This window comes from Cryptomeria japonica, chromosome 2 (assembly GCF_030272615.1).
Source record: "Cryptomeria japonica chromosome 2, Sugi_1.0, whole genome shotgun sequence".
Classification (NCBI taxonomy): Eukaryota; Viridiplantae; Streptophyta; class Pinopsida; order Cupressales; family Cupressaceae; genus Cryptomeria; species Cryptomeria japonica.
This window is the reverse complement of record NC_081406.1, coordinates 485,585,854-485,611,137: the sequence shown is the minus strand read 5'-3', so window position 1 is coordinate 485,611,137 and position 25,284 is coordinate 485,585,854.

Here is a 25,284-nt window from a genome sequence, read left to right as displayed (position 1 = left end):
GGATTGCAATCTTCCTTGTAACCCTCTTAGTTGTTTAAGTGTTGATGGAGGTTGCATATCAATTATTGCCTTGACCTTGGCAGGGTCTACTTCAATTCCTCTATTAAACATAATAAACCCTAATAGTTTACCTGTTGTTACGCTGAACACACACTTCTTTGGATTTAGTCTGACATTATATTGCTCTAATTGATCAAATATATGTGCAAGGACCGTAAGGTGACCTTCTCTTATCTTTGATTTAGCCAATAATTCACCCACATAATCTTTCATTATGTTGTGGATCATGTCATGAAATAGCGTTGTCATGGCTCGTTGGTATGTTGCTTTTGAGACCAAATGGAATCACATTCCAACAGTATGTTAGGACCTGGAGGCAACTAAGAGGGGGGGAGGTGAATCAGTTGTCTATTAATTTCAACCCAAATATAACTTAATCAAACTTGATGCATAATACCAGTAAACCAAACTTAATGCCAGTTGACAGTTTAATAGTTAATAACAGTATCGGTAAAGTTTAATACATGAAACAAAAAGACAAATAACAACCACAACACATAACATAGATATTTGTACGTGGATACCCTGTAAGGAGAAAAACCACGGTGAGAAACCTTACCCATAATCAAATGATATTACTGCAGATAGTATGTGTGTACAAATGGGTTCTGCACATGCAGAAAGGTCAACTGCCTAGAGCTCAGTGCTCAATCAAAAAATGAGAGTCACACTAACTACAATTGGATGGTTAAATTCAATGATAATGTACTGCTCAAAATAAAATCTTCATATGCTGGATTCAGTACCAGTTAAGCTCTGATTGTCTTCTCCAAACCTTCCTTGAATCTTCAAATGATGTCTGTGTGTAAAGCTCTTCTTATATTTGCATATACCTTATTACAATCCTCTACCACACTTCTATATAATCTCACAAATGAGATCTTACATATATATCAAAACCTAAGACCAAATGTGTAGGTCGGCTCACTAAGAATATTACAATTAAAATCAATTACAAATGAATCAATATGTGATGCATCATGTCATCTCAATGCATTTACAATAATAACCAATCAATAAATCATCTCCATAATGTGTCGTGTTGATCTGGAATAGATAATGCTTGTCGGTCCATAACCTAGACCAATTTGCTGCTAACAACAAATATGCAAACTTGATTAGGCCAATAACCAAATCACCAAAACCAAGTGTCCAAACAGTGTCTTCAACATAACCAAGTAATCTCCAAATGATAACAGATCATCCTCAGTGCCGGTGAACAATATAACTTGTCGGTGAACCAAATACCGGTGACTGTGCATGTGTCACTGATCATGTCGGTGAACATAACCAAAGATCTTCAGTGTTGATAAGTGTTCACAAGTGTTGATAGGTGTTGACATCAATGACAAAACCAATGCAACACATCCATAATACCAACAATCTCCCTCTTTGGCATTGATGGCAACACAAGATGGAAAAACCATCTAAGTGCCAAAGCAGAAATGCCAAAAACCAAAAACCAACAATCTCCCAAAGAGATCAATTACTAGAAATCAAAATACATAATATCTCTCCTCCTAGGAATAATCTCTCCCCCTTTGACATCAAATTCCAAAGCACTACAAAAACCAAATACAATCAGTTCATAGAACTTATTATAAATACCAACTTATCCAGTTTACTCCCCCTGAGAAGTAGCTCTCCTTCATCAAAGCTAGAAAAAGGTTTCTCTGTTAATTCCTGTCAGTCTGATGCCAATCTCCAACTGTCTAAGTTTCTACCGGTGAGGGTATTACCCCAAGTAGCTCTCTGAGATATTCAAAAGTTTCCTTAGGCAAAGGCTTAGTAAAGATATCTACAATCTGCTATTTGTCTAAGTTTCTACCGGTGAGGGTATTACCCCAAGCTTCTCTTTGAGATATTCAAAAGTTTCCTTAGGCAAAGGCTTAGTAAAGATATTTGCAATCTGCTCTTTAGTATTCACATAAACCAATTTCACTTCTTTTGCTTCAACATTCTCTTTCAGAAAATTGAATTTGATAGAAACATGTTTAGGTTTAGAGTGAAATACCGGATTCTTTGCTATATCAATTGCTGCCATATTATCACAGTAAATGATTATAGGTTCTTTGCATTTTACCTTTATGTCCTTCAACATTTTCTTAATCCATAATACCTTAGTACAATTAGTTGTTGCTACAACATATTGTGATTCTGCTATTGATAATGATGTACAACTTTGTTTCTTGCTCAACCATCAAATCAATCTGCTACCAAGAAAGAATGCTCTGCCGGTGATGCTCTTTCTGTCATCTACATCTTCTACCCAATTTGCATCTATGTATGTACATAAATCAAAATTTTCATCTTTAGGATACTATAAACCAAGATTTGTTGTGCCTTGTAGATACCAGAAAATCCTTTTCACTGCTGATTCATGATTTTCCTTAGGATTACTCTGAAATCTTGAAACAATACATATTGCATTCATAATATCAGGTCTTTTTTGTGTCAAATACAGTAAACCTCCAATCATAGACTTATATCTTTTTGGATTAACATGTATTGATTCATCCTTCAATGATAGTTTATCAGTTGTAGTCATAGGGGTACTTATGGGTTTAGAGTTTTCCATACCAAATTTCTTTAGTAGTTCTTTCAATTACTTTGATTGACATATGAAAATACCTTTATCAGTCTATGAGATCTGTAATCCTAAAAAGAATTTTATCTCCCCAATCATAGACATTTCAAATTCTTCCTGCATCTTATTAGAAAAGTCTTTACACAATCCATCTTCTCCTCCAAGAATGATATCATCAACAAAAACTTCAATAACCAAGATGTCATCATTAGTTACTATGTAATATAAGTTGTTGTTAGCATTACCTTTAGTGTAACCAAGCTTCAAAAGATATTTGTCCAATCTAGCATACCAAGCTCTAGGAGCTTGCTTCAATCCATATAAAAATTTCCTTAACCTGCAAACCATATCTTTGTCATTTGTCAAAGAAAATCCATCAAGTTGTTCAATATAAACTTCCTCTTCAAGATCACCATTCAAAAATTCACATTTAACATCCATTTGATATAATTTATAGTTCTTGTGTGCTACAAATGCTAGAGATAATCTGACTGCCTCAATTCTAGCTACCAGTGCAAAGGTTTCATTGTAATCAATTCCTTCTTTCTGTGAATATCCCTTACACACTAATCTTGCTTTGTTTTTGATTACCTTACCATCTTCATTAATTTTATTTCTGAATACCCATTTAGTTCCAATTACATTTTTGTGTTTAGGTCGGGGTACCAATGTCCATGTGTTATTCTTTTCAATTTGTTCCAATTCATCTTCCATAGCTTTAATCCAATGTTTATCTTCACATGCCTCATTAACTGATGCTGGTTCAATTTGATAAATTAGACACACCTCTTCATTTTATAGTCTTCCTCTAGTCATTACACCTTGATACTTATTCCCAATTATCTGACTTTTAGAGTGATTAAATCTTACATACCTGGGTGTATTCACTTGTTGATGTTCTTCAGTCATTATGGAATTCTCAGATGATGCCGATGTGACTGGATCAACATTATGTACTAGTGTATTCTATGTAGGTTCATTTGTGATTATCTCAACTTCTATTTCAGAGACCATAGACCTTGAATTACCTCTAAACGATACATCAATCTTCACATTTGCACTCTCAATGATTTTTTGCAATCTCTTATTAAAACATCTATATGCCTTTCTCTTAGATGAATAACCAAGAAATATTCCCTTATCACTTCTAGGATCAAATTTACCAATATAATCATCTCTCCTAATATAACATTTCCTTCCATATATTCTGAAATATTTAAGAGTAGGAGTATTACCAAACCATAGTTAATGAGGGGTCTTACCGGTTTCACCTTTGATGTGAACTCTTTTGAATGTGTAAACCGCTTTATTCACCAATTCCCTCCAATACACATGAGGTAGGTTTGCTTCTGATATCATGCTTCTAGCTACATCCAAAATAGTTTTGTTCTTCCTTTCCACAACTCCATTCTGCTAGGGTGTCCGAGGTGCTGATAATTGTCTTCCGATTCCATTCACTTCATAGAATGTATTAAATTCCTTAGATGTGAATTCACCTCCTTGATCTGATCTCAAACATTTGATTTTATTACCAGTTTCATTCTCTACCATTACCTTGAATAGTTTGAATTTCCCAAAAGTTTCTGATTTCTCCTTGAGAAAAGTAACCCAACACATTCTAGAATAATCATCAATGATTAGCATAAAATATCTATCTCCTTGTAGACTTCTAGTTCTTGTCAGACCACATAAATCAGTATGAATTAAATCAAGAACATTATTGGATTTCTCTAGAATACTCTTAAAAGTTGCTCTAACTTGCTTTCCAAATTGACATTCCTTACATACCAGATTGTGAGGTTTTACAATCTTTGGTAAATCCCTTACTGCCTTAGTTGTATCGATCTTCACAATGCAATCAAAATTTACATGACAAAGTCTTGTATGCCATAACCAACTTTCATCCATATGTGCAATCAAGCATGTTTTCTCATTGTTATTCAAGTGTAAGATATTACCTCTAGTCTGATTACCAGTTGCAATTTCCAAACCATTTCTTTTCATGATTTTGCATTTACCATTCTTGAATTGTAACTGAAATCCTTTTTCAACTAATTGACCAACACTCAAAATATTATGCTTCAAACCTTCAACATAATAAACATTGTTAGTATTGTGCTTACCATCAAAAGATATAGTGCCTTTTCCTCTGATCAAACAAGATTTATCATCCCCAAATCTTACTAGACCTCCATTGTATTCCTGAAAAGTTAAGAATTTACTTTTATCACTAGTCATATGATGTGAACATCTAGAATCAATGATCCATTCATCCTTTTCTTCAATTTTAGCTGCCAGGGCCTACTCTACCGATTGTACAGTAGGTGCTGGTTAATCTTCTATTATTGCAACAAAAGCCCATCCATTGTCTGTTGGTTACTCATCAGAATCATCAGTAACTCCTTCATCAACATAGTAACATGATTTGTCTCTATTATTCTTAAATTTGTATCTCTGATATTCAGGGTTAGGCTTATATGTTCTTTTAGCTTCTTCTTTCAATCTTGCATGTCTATCAGGACAACTAGATGCCATATGACCAATTTTATTGCAGTTAAAACATTTAAATGGTGCTTTACCTTCATACTTACTTCCAATTGGACCTTTAGGCATTTTCCTTGCAAATAGTGCTTCAAGATCTTCCAATTCTTCATTTTCCCTTCTGATTTCTTCAAGTTCTCTAGCATAGAGTGATTTCCAATCAGATTTCTTAGATGATGATGCTTTGAAAGATAAATCTTTCTTAATTGTAGCAACATGACCAAATTCCTCAAGTTCAAAAGCTGAAAGTTTTCCAACCAAAGTATCTCTAGATACTGATGTATTAGGCATTGTTCTCAATTCATTAATAGTAGTTACTTTCATTTTGTATGCCGGTCCCAATGCTCTTATAACTTTAGAAACAATTTCATCTTCATTTAAGGATCCTCCACAACATTGTATACCCAAAACAATTTCATTTACTCTTTCCATAAAAGCATAAATCCTTTCATCTTCTTCCATTTTCATATTTTCATACCTGACCCAGAAGCATTCCAGTTTTGCAATTTTGATAGTAGTATCACCTTAATTCAATTTCTCCAATTTATCCCAAATAGCTTTAGTAGTAGATCGGTATAATAATCCCATGATTTGTTGATCTAACAATGCGCTCAAAAAGTGCTTCTCTTGCTTTGCAATCATTCTCCTGATCTTTAGCCAAGGTAGGTGGATTAGGTTGACTCTATGTAGGACCAACATATCCATTCTTTGTAACATCCCATATGTCTCTTCTAATGCAATTCATATGTGTCTCCATTCTGATCTTCCATATACCATAGTTAGTTCAATCAAGCTTCAGACTGTCCTTCCTGAAATAGTTAGTTGCCATAAAATCTCCTCAAGCTGTTAAACTTCTATAAAAAGAGGACTTAGCTCTGATACCAATTGTTAGAACTCAGAGGCAACTGAGAGTGGGGGTGAATCAATTGTCTATTAATTTCAACCCAAATATAACTTAATCAAACTTGATGCATAATACCAATTAACCAAATGTAATGTCAGTTGACAGTTTAATAGTTAATAACAGTACTGGTAAAGTTTAATGCATGAAACAAATAGACAAATAACAACCACAACACATAACACATATTTGTACATGAAAACCCTATAAGGGGAAACACCATAGTGAGAAACCTTACCCACAATCAAATGATACTACTGTAGATAGTATGTGTGTACAAGTGGGGTCTGCACATGCAGAAAGGCCAACTGCCTAGAGCTCACTACTCAATCAAAAAATAAGAGTCACATTGACTATAGTTGGATGGTTAAATCCAATGATAATGTACTGCTCAAAATAGCATCTTCATATGCTAGATTCAGTACCAGTTAAGCTATGATTATCTTCTCTAAACCTTCCTTGAATCTTCAAATAATGTCTGTGTGTATAGCTCTACTTATATTTGCATATAACTTATTACAATCCTCTACCACACCTTCTATATAATCTCACAAATGAGATCTTACATATATACCAAAACCTAAGACCAAATGTGTCGGTCAGCTCACTAAGAATATTATAATTAAAATCAATTACAAATGAATCAATGTGTGATGCATCATGTCGGCTCAATGTATTTACAATAATAACCAATCAATAAATCATCTCCATAATGTGTCATGCTGATCTGGAATAGATAACGCTTGTCGATCCATAACCTAGACCAATTTGCCGGTAACAACAAATATGCAAACTCGATTAGGCCAATAACCAAATCACCAAAACCAAGTGTCCAAACAATGTTTTCAACATAACCAAGTAATCTCCTGATGATAATAGATCATCCTCAATGCTGATGAGCCAAATATCGGTGACTGTGCATAAGTCACTGATCATGTCAGTGAACATAACCAAAGATCTTTAGTGCTGATAAGTGTTCACAAGTGTTGATAGGTGTTGACATCAATGACAAAACCAATGCAACACATCCATAATACCAACAGAGTATGTTCCCCATGGGCATGTAAAGGCCCTTTTATGTTGATCTTCTAGTGCAATTTTTATCTGGTTGTATCTTGAGAAACCATCCAATAAGGATAGCATTTCATTTCCAGCTATTAGGTCAACTATCATATCGATATTGGGTAGTGGGAAGTTATCCTTAGGACAAGCTTTATTTAGATCTCGTAAACCCTTGCAATTTCTTATGCCTCCTGTGGGCTTAGTCATAGATACCCGGTTGGATATCCATTCCGCATAGTCAATAGGTTGAATGAAACCTATGGCCAAAAACTTTTGTAGTTCTATTTTAACTAGTAATGCAATACTTGGATGCATTTTTCTCAATTTTTTCTTGTAAGGTTTAACTCCTGGTATCAAAGGTAAATGATGTAACACTAATTTAGGGTCTAAGCCTGGCATATCTATGTAGGACCAAGCAAAATTGATAGGTCATTTATTGAAAAAATGAATGAATCTGTCTTTTTCTTCTTTTCTTAGTGATTTTGCCAGGTGGATGTTATGTACAATCTCTCCTTCTACTATGTTTACATATTTTGTTTCTTCTATAAGCAATGCTAAACTTTCTCTTTCATTAGGAAGGTTACCCAACTTGCTCTTGTCATTATGGGTGGTTTTATCTTTATCTTCTATTGTAGAGGTAGTTTCTTCTCCAAAGTATGTTGTTCTATCTAGGTCTACAACAATCCCTTCTTTGTGATCACCTTGTGGAAATCCCCCTCTGACTCCGAGAAATTCTGCAATTGCTTCGTCATTTTCAAACCAATCTAGCATTGGTTTTCCTTCTTGTCCCCAATCAATCAAGTGTGAATGTACAAGGGGTAAATCATTACTCCCTTCCATTGTAGACTCTGATAACATGAAGACTTGATTGTTTGACTGACTTTGTGTATTTTCATCTTGTATAGGATTTATTTGATACCTTAGTATGACACTTCTTGGTGGGCTAGAATCATGGAGTGATAAGAACTCATAGTCATGAGAGTCTATCTCACTTTCAATGTATTTTTCATCATTTGAGCTATCATCACTTATTTCTTCTTGTTCCTGCCGCTGATTCTGTTGTAGATTGACTAGTCTTCTTTGGATAGTAGTTACCCTTCTTAAGCCTGGTATAAGCCTTTGCAATCTTTCTTCATCTGATTCATCAGGTTGATCCTGAGTCATTTCCCATGGCAGAAGTATTGATAATAAACATGTATTAGATTCATTTGTTGGTATTAATCCTGCATCTATTGCAACATTAGCTTGTGCTATTGTGTCGACAACTGTATCATTTTGTGACTCAGCGCTAGGTTCTTGCAGGAGTTGTCTCATGTCTTCTCCATATGATTCCTCACTAGGCCATGTGGGTACTTGATTACTTATTTGAGATGAAGATGGAAGCACCTGCATGGACAAATCCCTTTGTGGTATGTAGTCTGATGGTTTCATTGGTCGATTTAGTATATCAAGGGTATGTTTTCTTTCTTCTATGATATGTGGTACATGCTTATACCCCAATCCTTGATTACCTAGATTATCATTAGGAAAAATAGGCTCTAGTATTCCTTGTTTCTGTAACCCCAAGCCTATGGTACCATCATATCCATGTCTCTAGAGCATTTTGAATCCATTACCATACTGATCTGTGGGTATTCTGGGTATTTTCATATGATCCTCTTCTCTATATATCCAATGGTTAACATCTCTGTTCAGGGATTCTTCTTGTAAGTCACCCCATCTAATGAAAGAGCATGAGTTTGTATATGTGACAATTTCTTTTCCTTTGTCTTGTTTTTGTACTGTATTGTGAGGTTTCCCAAAAGTCTTAGGAGAAAGAGACAACTATTTCCCACTTAATGTATTTGCAATAGAATACTCTCCACAACCCATATTTTGTATTTGTAAGGAGGATGTTGTAGGCATATCCTTTTTTATTTCTATGATTGTTAATGCCTCCAGTTGTGTAGTGAGAGGTGTTTCTTGATTACTAGGTACTTGATTATCCACACTTTCTTCCAAGTAATTGCAATGTTGGAAGGGATTTGGATCACCCTTTATGGTGATTTCAATACCATTATATGGGAATTTGACACACTGATGAAATATGGATGGTACTGCTTGCATGGTGTGGATCCATGGGTGGCCCAATAACATGTTATATCCCAGTTCTTTGTCCAAGACTTGAAAAGTGCCCTCTATTGTTATAGGTCTCACTTGTATGGGTAATGTTATAATGCTTTTGATGGACATTCTTCATCATTGTATGGCTTGATATTTATCCTCTTGGATGAATCAATGTGAAGTTCATAATATCCTAATGCCTTAACCATTTTTAAAATACAAATGTTGAGACCGGCTTCTCCATCTACGAGCACTCTTCTGATTCTTCTCTTTGGTATGTAAGCTTCCAAATGTAGTGGGTCATTATGAAGTAGTCTATCACTAGGAATATCTTGTTCTGTGAATGCAATATGTGTGCCTTGTGTCAAATTTCCTACCATAGACTAGAAGGCATTTTAATCTATATCTTTGTCCACTACCGAATCTTGAATTACTTTGTCCAGTATAACTCTATGAGTGGGTGAAATACACAAAAGTTCGAATAATGATATTTGTGCCAAATTTTTCTTAGGTTGCTCAACAACATTATAGGTCCCTATTGCAGGTGGTTGATTTTGTGGTATTCCTTATAAAGTTACCTTTGATCTACGAGTAACTACTGCACAGTCTCTGTCTCTAGGAGTTATGGTGATCATAGCCACTGTATCATATGACTTACAGGTATTGTTAGTATCATATTTTGTGTTATCAAGATTAATGTTAAATCCCTCTTCATAGTCTTTATGTGTATGTTTGACATCCATGATGTGTTCTATGAGTTCATCTTCAAACCATCTTGAATGAGATGGTTGATCATGCCCCCAGTCTCTGAGACAAAGATTTCTATCATCATCATATTTTGGTGCTTCTGATACCATGTAAATTTGGTTATCATCTGTGTGAGTGTCTTGATATTTCTTATCTTGATTAAGTGTTTCTTGTGAATCATTGTTTACTATATCTCCTGAGCTAATGGCATGAATAGTGTAGTCATATGAGACCTTTGTGTAGTTAGTTTTACTATCTTGAGTACCTAATGTGGTAGCTTTCCCTTTGTCATGCTTAACAAATGGATCCTTAAAGATTGTATGATTTATTTTTGCTGAGGTTTTATTAGTATTGATTGTGATGTCACCTTGGTCTATCATATCTTGGACCAAGTTTTTCAACTTGTAGCAACTTGCTGTTTTGTGACCTTTTGTCCGATGATAATCACAAAAATCATTATCGTTCCACCATGTGGGTTTGAAAGGACCTGGTTCATATACTCTTATTTCTGGTAAAGTGATCATGTTTGTCTATATTAACTTTTTGAGTGCTGACTCAAAAGGTTCTCCTAGAGGTGTGTAATTCCTTCTTGTAGCATTTACTCTGGGGTACCTTGTGTTCATGTTTTGTGTAGCATCTACATTTGTTGAAGTAAGGTTATTCTCTGTACATGGATTTAATGATTGACTCATTCCCAAAGATAAAACCAGTTGAGTTATGTTAATTGTTCTAGCATCTACAATACCATCATTGGTCACATTTTTGTTTTTCGACCAAAACTTGGATTTGTCATTGTTGTTGTTGTTGCCATACTTAATAAGACCTTGTTCCACTAGTCCCTTCTCACATTTTAGAGCTTTTTCTGTGATTTGTTTGAATATGGTTAAACATTGCATTTGTATTGGATATTTAATCTTGGGAATCAAGTTTTCTGTGAACATATCCACTTGCTCTATTTCTGGGATAACTGTCTTGCACCTCCTATAAAGAGCCCTCCATCATTGTATGAAGGATGAAAATGTTTCATTCTCATATTGTTTAGCGGCACACAAGTCCATCAAAGTAACCGAGGTTTCAATGTTATGTGAGAAGTTTGCAATAAACTGTTCAACTAATTCTCCCCATGATGTGATGGCTGGTGGTAAATGTGAAAACCACTCTAAAGCCAGACCCCCCAGACTTTTAGGAAATAGTCTCATTAAGTAAGTATCTTCTGTTGCAACCTCTATACATGCCGTAAAAAACTCTCTGATATGGTCTCTAGGATCACCCTTCCCTTGATATCTATCAAATTTAGGTGTTTCAAAATGTGGTGGGAAAGGCGTCATGTATAATGCGTGATCAAATGGATAAGGATGTAAGTCCTGCATTGTGTAGCTCTTTTTATCGTTACCGGTCTACATGGTCATCATTTATTGTTGCAAATTCTATAATTGTCATGTCAAAATATCTGTTTGGGCCAAAGGTACACCTTGTGTTTGTGTATGTCCCATAAAAGGATTCGTGGTTGCATAACTAGGAGATTGTTGGAAGGTACCATGATTATAATTTTGTGTGTTGTGCATTCCACTATGTACCGTGAAATAAGTGATATGTGAACCCATGTTTGGTTGAGTTGTACTGGTTGTATTGGTAAGACCTAGATTTGCATTTTGGTGACTATATGTTGATCCTATAGAATAGGAAAGTGGAGGTTGGGTTGCACTTGTTGTTTGTGTTTGAATAGGTGTTGAGACACTTGATATTATAGGTATACTCTATGTTGGTATACTAACATTTATCATCGAAGATGATGCACTTGTTTGAAAGTTTGCATTTGTATTGACATTTGTTTGGATAGGTACATTTTGAGGAAAACTTGAGGTTGTTGCTTGCATTTGTGTTATGGGCAGTGCTTGATTGTTATCTTGACCTAAATTTTTTTGTAGTGGTAAGATCTTTGTGACATCAAAATTTTCAGGTAGTTTTGCCCCATTTTGTAATAATAGCAAGAGATATTTGTCCCTATCACTATGTATCAGTGCATCTAAGATCATAACGACATGTGGATCTTGTTGAGCTGACTCAATTTCTTCTTTTGTTAAATGCTATTGTAATTCATTAAGGGTAGACATTGCTTGAGAACCTGATTGTTGACTAGTTGATATGTCCATATTCCAAGTTGGGTTTACAAACTGGTCGTTGTTTGGGTCCATTATACCTTTTTCCTTTTGTGACTTTGTGATGGGCATTTAAGACTACTATATGAGGGTGGTTTTATGCAAGATGACAGCTAATGCTAGACTGTAGACATAGGTATGAGGCATGTAAAAGTAGACTAGACTCTCTATTGAGGATTTTGATGCAAGACTTGTTGAGTATTTTTGGATTTCTATAATGCAAGTTTTTCCATGTCTTCTCTTAGACGTTCTGCAAGAATTTCTCTATCAATCCTACAGGAAATTTTATATTTGATATTTATCTCGTACTTGACTCCTATATACTTAGGTGCGTTTCTCCTTGAGTCCCAAGCTAAGTTAGCTAGACCTTCAATGATTTCTCGTTGACCGTCGTTTGGCACTAGATTAGGTTGCTTGAAGGGGAGCAAACCATCACCTCAAAGACCCATTAAGACACATTCTATGACTTTATAGGATGATTATGTCAATGACAACGGACTAAGATAGACGTATATGAAATCTAGATGAAGATGTATATGAGGATGATAATGGGGATGTTAATGAGGACTATGCAAGGACTAATGATGATAGTAAGGATGTAAATGAGGACTATGCTAGGATTTATGACATAAGTGAGGACTTTACAAGGACTAATGATGATAGTAAGGATGTAAATGAGGACTATGCAAGGACATCCTAGGGTCACAAGTGTATAAACCTTTGAGTTTTGACGTTTCAAAAAAGGACTTTGTTTTCAGTAATTTTGTGTATAGGACTAGTTTCATGGTTTCTTCAAGTCTGAGAACAATTGTTTGGAGGTAAATATAGTTGACGGAACTGGTTTTTCAAACAATCTTAGAAAATTTAGAGATACGTAGGATAGGGCCTAAAATAGCCCAAAGGACTGACTCAATACTAGTCTGACACAACAATACATAAAAAACCACAGAATACAATCTTAGGCTGGAAAGTGGACACCATTCAATGAGGCCCTTACAAAATACCAAGACAAAATGAACAAATAGAGAGTTTGGCAGCACTGGCTCCACTCCATGACACACACTTCTCAGGCATGCCAGTCTCTCTTACCCCGAGGATCCAAAGATATTATATCTGAGGGATTCCTATATCATAGTGTAAGGTACATGAAGGGTATCTATGGGGTATGATCTACAATCCCAGAATCACTGAATGTAGGGTTTTGGGCTACTAATTTGGTTCTTATTGTAGGGTTTTGAGGGGTCCTGATCCAATAATGGGTTCTTAGAGCAAGCTACTTAAGACTTTAGTTGAGCTTATCAATGCAGGGAATGCCCCCACATACGTTGAATTCACTCAACACTCTAGCCGCCTGACTAGTATATTTATATAGCGGCTCAAAAAACCCGCTCGAGAGTACACTAGGAGAGATGATATCCCCAATGCATCCCAATTCGAAGTACCTATGTGGGGTGATGAAATCCCCAGTCAAAGATACCCCTCACTACATGGAATAAAATAAAATTGGATGTCGTTGTCACCTCCTTCTTTTCTCTCAAGACCCTGAAGGTGGGTGGAAAGTTAGTTAATGCAACAGTAGGTCCACCCCAAACATGATAAATATTATTTACCTTAAGAAAACCAAATATGATTTAATCTAATGCAACCTGATTCACATTCATTTTATAGCCCAAATTGAGATGTTGAATATGCATGTGCATGTCCATTTTAAACACCAAATTGAAATATGAAGGCATGCATGTCAATTTTAACCATTGTTGATTTTAAGTCCAAATCGAAGTGTTATACATGCATGTCAATTTTAACCAATGTTAATTTTAAGCACCAATAGATGAAGCGTGAGATTGTGCATGCATGTCCATTTTAACCATTGTTGATTTTAAGCACCAAAAGATGAAGTGTGAGATTACGAGTGCAATTGATCTAATACTAATCTGATCCTTTATGTAAATTCACCACAGGTTGCAAACAAATGATTAGCAGTAAAAACAAATCAACAGAAGACAGAGAATAAAAAATTGACAAAAATGAATGTGTGACAATACCTGCGTGATTGCGTGACACTGACAGAGCCAATGCGCGAACATAACATAGCGAATGCGTAATTCTTATAGCTCGAATGTGTGACAATAACTGATCAATTACGTAATCCAAACAAGATGATTGCGTGATAGATAGGCAGATAACCAAAAAAAATAAAAATAAAATCTAAACCCAATCAGAAACCTGCAAAACCAATTGTGAGGCCCTAGCTAAATCTCTCATCATCCATTCAATATTAATTAGATCATATTTAACTTGATATGAGAGAACTAAGTTGTTATATCTATCAAAGGCTGGTTGATCTTCCCAATCTTGTATCTTCTTTTCTGCTTGGAGTACCCTTTGATAGTGTTTGTCCTATCTTCTTTGTTCCTTTGTCCTTCTAGCACCTAAGATCCTGAATTGTACCTTTCGTGCCATAAACTGTTATAATAAAATCATGCAAAATAATCTATTTCCATATTTACTCAATTTTAGACAGAATTAAACAAATCAGAGAACAAAAAGGATATGAGAATAAAAACAATCAAACATTAATTTTCCCTGCGAATGTGTGATCTATAAAGGGTGATTGTGTGACCCTGTCTGGTCGAATACGTAATGCTATCTATGCGATTGCGTGATGATAAATCTATTCTCAAAATCCATGCAAAATCTATAAAAAAAAAATCCATATGACCTGCAAAAATTACAGAGAAAACAAAAAGGTAAATTAGTTGTTCACGTCGGGTTCACCAAAATGTAGCATGCTCAAATACACCATTGCTAAATAGGAAATAAGGACAATCATGAATCCTTAACTATCTAAGCAATTCAAACATAAAACCAATGGAATAAATGCAAAATGGAATTAAACTAAGCAATATGAAACTCCCTATTATGCATCATGGCTTCCATTGTCCTTCTTCTCTCTATGGTATGATGGCTCTCAGATATTGCACTAGCAACCTACAATTGACACAAAGATTCGAAGTTTGTGATATAGAGGAATTGTGAGGATTGAATGCTCAATTTATAGATGATTGAAGAAGATTGATTGAAAGGTGGAACAAAATGATCAAGAGGTGGAACTCAGGTGAGCTCACATGCTGATTGATAGTTGAACTGCTGACTTGGAGGTGAAACAAGATAGATTGAATAGATTAAAGGAGTCAGCTGATTGAGAAAAAGCTAACTAAAAGAAGAAAAAGAATGATTGGAAGAAATAAATAAGATGACCAAGAGAACTAGAAGACAAAAATAGAGATTGGAGAGATAAATGATTTAATTAATTAATTAATTGATTGAATTAATTAATTTAGCATGTGCTTGCACTTTGACTTAGATTTTCAATTTAATCTTTGCATGATATTTATTCAAATAATTGAATTTATTTAAATTCAATTTAGTATTTGAATATATTTAGAAGTTGACTTTAATTTTCAATTTGATTTTTGAAATCATGCACATGTATTTGAATTTGGAAGAAATTAGAAGAATATGAAATTAAATGAAATTAGAATTTGAGGATTTGGAATTGAAGAATTAATTAGTTAATTAAATAATTTAAAGGAACTATTTAATTATGCTAGAAATGGACTTTAATTAAATTAGAAAGATTATTTAAATTAAAAGATTAAATCATAATTAATTAAATAATAAATATTTAATTAATATTTAGAAGAGAGTTGAATGATTAGATGATTAGAGATAGAAATTGAGAATTAATTTATTTAAATAATAAAGATTATTTAAATTGGGGAATTAATCAAAATTAATTAAATAATAAATATTTAATTAATATTTTAAAAATGGTTAAAATGATTAAATGATGATAGAAATAAAAAATAGAATAATAAGTAAAATGATGAGGAAATATGAAATTAGAAGAAATAGTTAATTAAATTAATTAAATGATTAAATAATTATTTAATCAATTAGAGGAATAATTAGTACATGATCAATGAGACATTTTTAGGTGTCTGCAGTAGGAGCATTCATCTTGTGAATGCCACACATACCTCGACCCTTAGCATAATTCCCAGAATGGAGGGTTCATTCCTTGTCTGCTACGTGTTTGTTTCTTTGCAATGAGATATCTATACATCTTGGTTCCTCATACCCTGGTGTAATAAACTCCAATGTTAAATAATAAGGCTCAATGATGATAATGTATTGCACTGCGAATAAAGCAATGAAGACTTTCTCATCAATTTTTTTTATCAAATCACTTCTATCATATCTATTTCTAGAATAAACAAAGGTTGATTCAATTGATTTATCATTTCATATCTATTCTACTTCTAACAACTAATAATTCTTCTAATTTAACTATTTTCAACACCTATTTTGACACAACAAAAAGATAAACATCATCACATTACATTTTCATATACATCACTTCATAATATTAGTCCATTGCATTATAATAAAAATTTCATCAACCATTATACATTGCAAGATAAAGCTACATCACATCACTTCATGATATCACATTCACATTGTAATCATCATCATAATAGCATAAAAACAACAAAGAAACATTAGACCATGAAGTTCATCATCAAATAGCTCATCAAGAATTCATATCATATATCATATATAAATATGTCAAAATACATCGTATCTACAACATCAACATCAATATCAAATCTCTCAACCTATGTTGCCTCTATCAGTAGGTGCATCTCGCCTAACTCTAGTCTGTCCTGACAATGCCCTAGGTGGACCCATCACTCATCCACTGCTAGTCTATTGAGAGGTAGACCGACTCTATCTTATCCCCATGAAAGCACTAAAACTAGGCTCCCTCTGACCCTTAGGAATGGATCTCTCATAAGCCTGTCTATATTAAATAGCCTCATGTGCAAAAGCAAAATATCTATATGCTTGGCTCCGTGCCTCTATCACCATCCCAAATAACTTATCATACGCATCCATGGTGATCTGAGCTCTCCTACCTACCTCATCCCTCTCTCTCTGTAGCTAGTCTCTCACAGCGACTATCTGATCCCTCTTTGTAGTCAACTCCTCCATCACCCACCAACACTGATCTTTATCCTCCATCCGTCATTGCCGCAAAGTAGAGACCAAGTCCTCTAAATGCCTAACCCAATTTCTCAATCCCTCCTTATCTCCTCTCTGTGCACCACCTGCCTACATAGCCTAGGGCATTTGAACATCATGTCCACTATCCCCACCCTCATCCCCATTTCTTCTTGATGATCTTGATGCTAAATCACCACCCTCACTATCACTCCTATCAGAACTGCTCATAGATGCAGTCTCTCCACTAATATCCACATTCTCCTCTCCACTATCTACCTTCTATGCAACCGCTTCTATCAGATCTATCCCACCTTCACCTCTCCTACCTACACCTCTCCCTCCTCCATCTCTCCTTCCCCCATATCTCCCCCCACCTCTCCCTCTCCCCCTGGGACACCTGCCATGTCTAATCTTATGAGCAACAATTGAAACTATCGGATATGTCAAAGGTATAGGCTTATGTTGTATCCACCATACACTATACTGTGATGTGGACCCCAAATCCTCTACACCAACCCAACATCCCCACTGAACAAGAGCAAGAGCATCAAACTCAACAATAGCAACATGAGGCTACACGCAAGAACCCCAATCACGAATCTCTTGAGTAGTGTGAGCTAAATAAGTTGTCACATCTGGAATACCCTGTATCTCCCAGAATTGTTGAAGTACATGGACAGGAAGATGTATATCAATAAACCTATGACCACCCACATCTCGACCAATAAGATATCTCTATTTTTGAAAAAAAGGAAGATGCTAGGAATCATCAGCCCAATTGGGGCAAGTAAGATAAGGTCTCCATTTGAAATACTATAAGATATCAATCTGATGATGCCAATACAAGATGTTACCCGATGCCCTATGTCTCACACCAACAGTGTACCCATAAGCATATGGTTGATATGGCTCTAAATCAACATGTAACATAGGATGAAAGATAGCTATGTGCTCCCAAGCCCATGTCTAGAGAAAAGTAATGCCACATCCAATTGATTTTTGCTACAAGTAAACAATCCCATGCATTTGATGATATAAAGTGGCAAGAAGACAGGGACCTCAACAAAACACCCATCTATCAATAATCATATCATGCATGACTTGTCCGCATCCAACAAGGAAACCATGGGTACGTCTATTAGGGATCAATAATCCAGCAATAGTGCAAGCAAGAACAACCGTGAGGTCATCATAGTTAAAATTATCCTAGCAAATCTCATAATGACCATGAATATGAAGATCCTGCTCCCCACACTCAAACAATGTACACAAAGAAGATACACCATGACGATGATCAAAAGTACCTTGTGTACCAAATATTGGAATGTGTAAGATACGCCACACATCCTCAAGTGTGATGGATGCCTTACCTATTGGTAGATGAAAAGAACATGTCTCTGAATACCACTACTCAATTAAAGTAGTAATCATGGCCCTATTGGTCATAATCTCAGGCAAATGCACTATGTGATACAATCCAACCTATCGTAACAAAGCAGTATCCTCTACACCCAACTCATGATATCGATCAAGACCATCTGGCCTTGTTTGTCTAGTAAGTAGTACTGGATCATGCTCCTGCATTTGGAAAACATAAAGAATGAATCAGTTACATCATCAAATTATCAGGATGCATAAGAAAATTTTCTTTCTATTATAAAATGTGACATACTTATGTCAACTGCGCAACGATTTTATCAAATGCAAATTAATTTGAGAAAATGTGAAGCAAAATTTTCAATTACGAAACAAAATTAGCAACTGGGAAGTGATTTGAGAAAAGGCGAATCAAGAGTAGAAAGTGCGACATAAAATATCAATTTCAGTGCATTAACATAAATTGCAAGATAATATCAATTGTGGAAAAATTGACAATCAATTGCAAAATTCATGAAAGATGACATACCATTAAACAATTAAATTTTTTGGAAAAAAAAAGATACAAACGAGCAAAAAATCATGACAACTCACCATGCCACCAGTGACGGGAGGTCTCTGATAAGATCACACTCGCTTGGATAAATACAACCTCTCTCTCTGACCCGTCATTTTACTCCAAGGACATCGAAAGCACTAATATCTTAAAAGGACTTCTTAAAAAGCAAAATAGTGCAAATGAGCTCAAATCAATACAAATTTTTAATTTGTAGCTCAAAATTAGGGTTTTTTTGTCACCCTAATGCCCGTGGACCCCTCCAACTTCAATGCAGTTGTAGACATATCAAACAAGATTGAAACCATACCAAACTTCATATTATCACTATCCAGCACATTTCTGAAAAAGTGGTTTTCATTCCATAGTTTTCCGACCACTTTTTCTGAGGGGGCATATTTATACCCTAAGTGTCACGGGGGCACATTGGGGCAGTTTTATTTTCATTTTCTTTGAAACAACGTCATTTCAACATTGTGTTAAAGAGGGGCAAATGTAGACACCTAAAAATGTCTCATTGATCTTACACTAATTATTCGTCTATTTAATTAAGTAATTCTTTAATTATTTGATTAAAATAAATATTTCTTCTAATCATCACCATTCAACACTCCTAATTATCAAATTTCTATCATTTCATCATTTAATCAATTAACCCTATCTCAATTATTAATTAAATATCAATTATTTAATTAATTATTATTTATTCTTTAATTAAATAATCTTTACTATTTAATTAATTCAATCTCCTAAGTTTAAATAATTTTATTTATATTAATTAATTAAATTCCTCCAATTCCCCAAATTATAATTCCAATTAATACCAACTAATTTCATTTCATTTCCCCCAAATTCAAATTTCACTTAATTTCAATTAATTTCACATTTCCAAATTCACATTTCACCAAATCTGAATTTCAATTAATTTCATGTGCATTTCAGCATTCGAATGACCAAATTCAATTTTAAAATCCTACAACACATGCTAAAGTCATAACTGATTGATCAAATCAGTTGTCTAATCATTTAACTCAGTTAACTCATCAATCATCCTTTTTAACTCTCAAACACCTTTTTTTGACTAATCCATCTATTCAGTCATCACCCTGGTCAATTTAGTTTACTCATCAATCAATTGAGCTTACTAACCAATCTATTTAGTTCACTCTCCAATCTATTGAGTTAACAAATCAATCAACTCTGTTAATTGATCAATCAATTTCAGTTATCTATCAATCAACACTTGAGTTCTATTTCTCACCCCCTTTGTCTTGAAAATCTATAAATTAAACATCATTTTCTCAATTCAAGCTAGAATCACAGAATCATAGTCTTCAAAATTGTTGTTCATCTTATGTAGGAAATCAAGTGCAATACCTGAGAGCCACCTACATCAACAATAATGGAGAAGAGAAATGGAAGCCTTTATATTTCAATTGAGGGAGCCTTTAATTAGTTTCATTTCATAATTCAATTGATTTTGCATTATTCCATTGTAATTTAGGAGTAATATTGATTAGATTAGAGTTGTGATTCGCTCTTTGATATCTGATTATGTCATTTATGCTTATTTTACCCCTAGAAACAAGATGTATGGTAATGTTCTTGTATAATGAATTTATATGACCTTCATGTACTTAGACATTGTAATGGAAATTAAATTTGTAATAGAATGGTTTCATGTTATTATTGCATTAGTTTAGATTCCATGGTTATTATCTAGAAGTAGACTTATATGTGTAAAGGCCTCAAGAAAATGGAATGCATATAATGTAGGAATTGTGGATAATAAATGAATATCATGTAGATATGATGTTGTTCATGTGATTGCATTGGAAGATAGGAAGTATGCATAGGATACAAGGTTAAAGGAAAGAATTAAGATATGTGCATTAATGCATTAGGATTCAAGATGAAGGAAATGATCATGTTAGAATTTAGATGCATGAATAGCATGGTTAAGTAGTTAAGAAAGGATTGAAAATGTCATGCATTATAGTAGTGCATTATCATGGAAATGGATAAAGATCACATAGTTAGGAAATGATGGGTTAAAACACAATTAGATTTGGTGTATAAAATGAATGTAGGATTAAGGGGATTAGTCTTGCATTGAAAGAGGAAATGTATCATGATAGTGATGGTAGATTAGCTTGAATATCATATTTGGTAATTAATCTAGTAGGTTGCATATCTCGTGGTTAGTAAATAAATATGATACACTAGTTTAAAGGTTGATTATTATTAGATGAGATTATCATGTGAGTAGGATGTCATTATGGTAGTTAATTAAATAATGATGTTATGTTTATTTCCGCTTGCATAATTTATCAATGTGTTATGATGTATGTTCATATTGGTTAATTAATCAATGAATGTAATTAGAAGATGATGTAATGTGTTGCATTAGTTGATATTTAAAAAAAAATTATATCCATTAGTATGTTAGTTTCTTAGTTTCTCTAGGGTATTTAGGTAGGCATTACATCTGGTATTAGAGCTAGGTTCATACACTGGGTACTCTGGTTTCATATGAGCCCATTATGCATGTAGCATTTAGCATCAGGTAGCCCAATAGTTTTATCCCTACTATTTATTTCCTTGTTATAGTTGTCCTATATGGTTAAGCTTATAGTTTTCATTTGTGTCTTGCTTAGACAAGATGCCTTCTAGGGGTAGAGGTTATCATCATTTTGGTTATGGGTACTCATAGGAATCCTCATCCCAAGGTTTCTAATGAGTCACACCATGAGGAGCAGCAGCAGAATCAACCTAGAGATGATGTGATTCTGAAGTTGGTGAATGTGCTTTAGGAGCTTCTTGGTTGCCTAGGACAGAGGCAGGAGGAGAACCAACAGGAGGGATCTCACCATTCAAAGCATTAGGAGAGAGAGCATTCATTTTCTCCTAGGAGGAGAGTTGAGGTGGATCAGGAGGCACTTTCAGCTAGTCACATGAGAGATTTGATGAGGAATCACCCTCCTACTTTTGATGTCTTAGGCAATGGTATGGAGGAAAAAACTTGGTTATTGGACTTGGGTAGGTGTTTTTATATGTACCTATGTACCAGTAATACCAAGGCGAGATGTGCAATCATGCATCTTCATAGTTTTGCGATGACATGGTGGCACATGGAGGAGTAGAAGCTACATTTGGATATAGCAATAGTTTCTTGGGAGTTGTTATTGGAGCAAATTTGTGCTTGATTCCTTTCAAAGCATTGGAGGCAAAGGAAGATCGATGAGTTCCATGATTTGAGACAATAGAGGATGACCATGGAGCAATATGAGCATACATTCTTTGAGCTTAGATAGTATACTGGGATTGTAGATGATGAGTCGATGTTGATTCAAAACTTTGTGAGAGGTCTCAGTGATCGTATTAGTGGTGAGGTTCAGATGCATGAACCTAAGAATTTGGAGGTATCTATGGAGAAAGTAAGATTAGGGGAGGAGAATCTTGCCTTAGTGTTAGGAGGTGCGATAGGTGGATAGATAGTTATTTCACCAGTTACATGATCTGTTGTGAGAGGTTCTCAATCGTAGACTTTAGGTTTTGCTAGGAGCCATCCTCCTTCTTTCCGCAATGGTCAATGGTTTAAGAAGAGAAATTCTCAAGGTCGAAGATTTGTGCAAGGTGCCAGATTTTAGTTTGACAGGAGTCACAATCGTCAACATGATAAGGAGACCTACTCCTTCTCATCCAATGTAGAGTTCTCAACCAGCTTCTATTAGAGGTAGTGTGCAGTAGTCGAGTGCTACTCCAACGAGTAGAGGATTTGCCAGGAGAGTTTGGTTTTCATGTGGTCAGCCAGGACACATTTTCGTTCATTATCCTTAGCGTACTTCTCAAATGTTAGGGAAACATAAGCCAACTACTTCTAATCCTATGGTTAGGGGTGCAAGAAGGTCACATCATGTATTTGTGACAGTTGATAACCGTCAGACTAAGCATCAGACCACTATTGTGGAGACATTAGGTGTGATGGATGGTATCTCTTATTTAGTGTTATTTGATTCAAGAGAATTAGATTCTTTTATTTCTCCTTTTTAGTAGAGTGATGTAGGCTTTCTATGGGAAAATAGGATGATAGGTGGCAGATAGAGTTAGCTACGTGGTCCAAGGTGGCAGTGGATTCCCTTGTGCTTGGATGTCCTTTAGCTTTGGGATATTTCCATACTTTTGTGGATCTTTGTATTATGTCTTTTGGATCTTATGATGTGGTTCTTGGTATGGATTGGCTTGGGTCTCACCATGCACAGATAGATCATAGAGGTAAGAGAGTGTAGTGCATGGATGATAGTGGGGAGATTGTGGAGATTGTAGGTATTCAAAGACCCATCTCTCTTTGCATGATTTTTGTTATGTAGATGAAGAGATGTGCATGTAAGGGTTGCCAATTGTTTGTAGTTAGAGTGAAGGATGTGGATGAGGGAGTTAGTTTAGAGGATTTGTTGCAGAAACATCCCATTCTTCAGGAGTTTGCAGATGTTTTTCCTAGTGAGATTCTAGGTTTGCCCCCTCAACAAGATATTGATTTCAGGATTGAATTGGTGCAGGAGTCAAGCCTATCTCTAAGGCTCCATATTGGATGACCATGTAGGAGTTGAGTAAGTTGAGGGTGCAGTTGGAAGAGTTGTTGGCAAAGGGGTTCATTTATCCTAGTGTGTCCCCTTGGGTTGCACCTATGTTGTTTGTGAAAAAGAAGGATGAATCTCTTCAATTATGTATTGATTACAAATAGTTGAATAAGGTGACGGTGAAGAACCGTTATCCTTTACCTTAGATGGATGACTTATTTGATCTAATTAAGGATGCAAAGGTCTTTTCCAAGATTGACCTTAAGTCTAGATATCATCAATTGAGGATTCATGAGGTAGACATTCAATGTACAACTTTTCATATTAGATATGGACACTATGAGTTCAAGGTGGTACCTTTCGATCTCACAAATGCACCATCAATTTGTATGAGCTTGATGAATGGTGTATTCAGGTTGTATTTGGACATATTTGTATTGGTATTTCTAGATGATATTTTGATTTATTCGAGAATAGTTGAGGAGCACGAGGATCATGTGAGACAGGTTTTGCAGTATCTTAGGGAGAATCAGCTATATGCCAATTTGGTGAAGTGTGAGTTCTTCTAGACAGAGGTGAGATATCTTGGTCATGTGATTTCAGGAGAGGGTATCATAGTTGATCCCTCTAAGATCTAGGTGATTGTTGATTGGCCAGCACCCACTAATGTGGGTGAGGTTTTCTAGCTTTATGGGTCTTGTAGGATATTATCGCAGGTTTGTTTAGGTTTTCTCCAGGATAGCCTATCATATCACTTCTCTTCAAAGGAACATGAAGAATTTTGTTTGGACAGACCAGTGTGAGATTGTGTTTTGGATCCTAAAGGAGTGTTTAACTAGTGCACCTATCTTAGCAATACTAGATCTATTAGGTGATTTCATGGTGTGCATAGATGCTTCTTTGGATGGTCTAGGAGGTGTTGATGCAGGATGATCATGTGATTGTATATTATGTCGACTTGAATTTGATCATCAGAATACTACCTACAACATATTAGTTTCACAAAATACAAAGGAAATGCTATAGGAAATCCAAACTCAACCAATGAAACTACATGAAATGAATATTAAAATAAAAATCATATTATTACCTTCATGATTTAAGTCTCATTGTGTCCTAACTCTACTGTTTCTGGTTGCAGATGATTTTCTCTCAGACAAGCACTGGTAGCTTCCAAGATGGCATATGAAGAATGGATTGATAACTGATACTATGATATGCAATGCAAATTATTTAATCTAAATGAGAAATGCTAAATTGTTAATTGCTTCAAGATAAAAACTCACAGATGCATAAGTTTTAATCAAAATTTTAACTTCAAGACTAAATCTTTCTCAACTCAAACTCCTACTTTTATAGACTTTTGAGAGGATAAGATGATGTGTCCCAGATCAACGGTCATGATCAAATCTAGAAATTTGGATGGCTGTGAGCAAAGGTGAAGGTTGAGAGAAAGGGGGAAGGAGAAGACAAGTGTCACTCATCTCACATTGACTGGGTTGCTGGCTGAGGGAATCTAGGGATGGTTGGAGAAGATTTAG